Raw genomic sequence first — 2,614 nt, forward strand, 5'->3', positions numbered from 1 at the left:
CTATAGAAACTATAAACAGATGTACCAGAAAAGGGTTTGAACAATCTAGGGCTGATTTCCAGAGCCTTAACCTATACAGTCATTGGCTAGCTTACCTGGAGCAAAACGTTCTTCCTCTTCTGCCCTGGACCATTTCCATAGAAACCATAAACAGATGCACCAGGAAAGAGTTCAAACAATCTAGGGGATTTCCAGAGTCAGGTGGAGGGCAGCTCTTTCTCAGAGGATAGGGAGGGGGTCTGAGGGGCACTCTCCTTCAGAGATAGAGAGATGGCTCAGTGGTTAAGAGCACTGGATGCTCTTTCAGAGGACCTGGTTCACAGCACCCTCATGATAGCTAGTAACTGTCCATAACTCCAGTTCCATGGAATCTGACACCCTCTTCTGGCCTCCGTGAGCATGGATGAGGCAAAACACTCATACACATAAAATATAAACAAACAAATAAATAAAAAAATAAATTTAAGTGTTGTAGGCACAAGCACAGAGTTAGAAAGTGAAATAAATTTGAAGCTTTTTAAGTAATAAAAATCAGAGCTTGTTCTAAAAAAATAATAAAAATAATTAAAGCAGGGACTGGAGAAATGGCTCATGGTTAAGAGCACTTATTGCTCTTCAAGAGGACCTGAGTTCCATTCCCAGCACTCACATCAGGCAGCTCACAACCTCTTGTGGCTCCAGATCCAAGAAATCAAACTCCCTCTTCTAGCCTCCATGGGTACCTGCACATATGTGGCATTCAGTCACAGCCATGCATGCACAGACATGATTTTTTTTTTTATTTTATGTGTATGAGTGTATTGCCTCCATGCATGTAAGTACACCCATGTTGTGCAAAGCCTGTGGAGGCCAGAAGAGGGAGCTGGAGCCCCAGAACCGGAGTTACATACAGTTCTTAACTGCCATGTGGGTGCTGGGAATTGTACCTGGGTCCTCTGGAAGAACAGCAAGTGTTCTTAACCATTGAGCCATCACTCCAGCCCCAATAAAAAATTTTAAACAGTAAAAATATAGGGGCTAGAGAGATGGTTTAGCAATTAAAAGCACTTACTTTGGGGCTGGAGAGATGGCTCAAAGTTAAGAGTACTGGCTGCTCTTGCAGAGACCCATCTTCAATTCCCAACACCCACATGGTGGCTAACAACCATTCCTACCTCCAGTTCCAGGAGATCTGATGTCCTCTTCTAGCCTTCAGGGGCATTGCATGATATGGGTGCACTTACATACATGCAGGCAATACACTGATAATACAAAACCAAAAGAAAGGAAGAAAGAAAGAAAGAAAGAAAGAAAGAAAGAAAGAAAGAAAGAAAGAGAGAGAGAGAAAGAAAAGAAAGAAAGAAAGCACTTACTGCTCTTTCAGTTCCCAGTACCCACATGGCAGCTCACAATCATCTTTAACTCCAGTTTCAGGGGATATGATGCCCTTTATGGACTCCAGGAGCACTACATGCACATAATGCACCTACATACATCCAAGCAAAACACTCATACACATAAAAATAAAAACAAGTATTTGAAAAAAAATGTAAAAAATGGTAACTTCAAATGAATGAGAGCATGTAGCAATCCAGTGCATGGTCAGGAAACACGAATTATCCTATGCTTCAGCATTCTCTCTCTGCACTTCAAGTCAGGAGGACAAGTTAGAAAAACAGCCTTATGGTAGATAGAACCACTTTGGAAAATAGTTAATGAGTGTAGACATTCAAAAAGTACACACCCAAGAATGTTTGTTGCTGCACATAACAGTACACATCTGTAAAACCTAGCTCATGGGAGGCTGAGGCAGGAGGACTGTAGCAAGTTCAAGGACTATATAGCAAGAACCTGCCTCAAAAAAAAAAAGGTGGGGGGGAGACTGGGCATGGTGGTGGCGCATATGCTTTTAATCCCAGCACTCAGGAGGCAGAGGAAGGCAGAACTCTGTGAGTTCAAGGCTAGCCTGGTCTACATAGTGAGTTCCAGGCCAGCTGGGGCTACAGGGTGATCCTGTCTCAAAAAGACCAAAAAAAAAAAAAAAAAAAAAAGTGGAAGGGCCAGTAAGAAGGCTCAGGAGGTCTTTCCTTCTCCCATCCTTTTTATTTCCAAAATCTAACAATCCTGTCTCCAAAACAAAACAGCTATTTCATAAGATGTGCGGTGAATGCATGGGTTTATCTCCTCTTATTACATGCTGGTATTTGAAAACTGAGAGCAAGTAATGGTAGTACATACTTGTAATCCCAGCATTCAGGAGGCAGAGGCAAGCAGATCTCTGTAAATTCGAGGTCAGCCTGATCTCCATAGTAAATTATAGGTTAGCCAGGGTCATATAGTGAGACGCTGTCAAAAATTTTTTTTTTGTTTTTAATTCATAAGAGCAGGCTGGGGATGTATCTCAGTGGTAGAGAGTGTACTTAATATGCAAGATGCCCTGGCTTAATCCCAGCAAAACACATACACACAGAGTATAAGGGCCACTCACAGAGTATTTTTGTTTTTCATTTGTTTGTTTTTAATTCCCCCAGAATTGTGGTAAAGTTATCAAGAAGATACCTAAAATACTTGACAGTACCTAACCACAAACACTTGAGCTCACAATCAGCCCACTCCTCTTTCAAAAAAAAAAAAA

This window comes from Nannospalax galili, unplaced genomic scaffold, assembly GCF_000622305.1.
Source record: "Nannospalax galili isolate Female #2095 unplaced genomic scaffold, S.galili_v1.0 scaffold408, whole genome shotgun sequence".
In the NCBI taxonomy this organism is placed as follows: Eukaryota; Metazoa; Chordata; class Mammalia; order Rodentia; family Spalacidae; genus Nannospalax; species Nannospalax galili.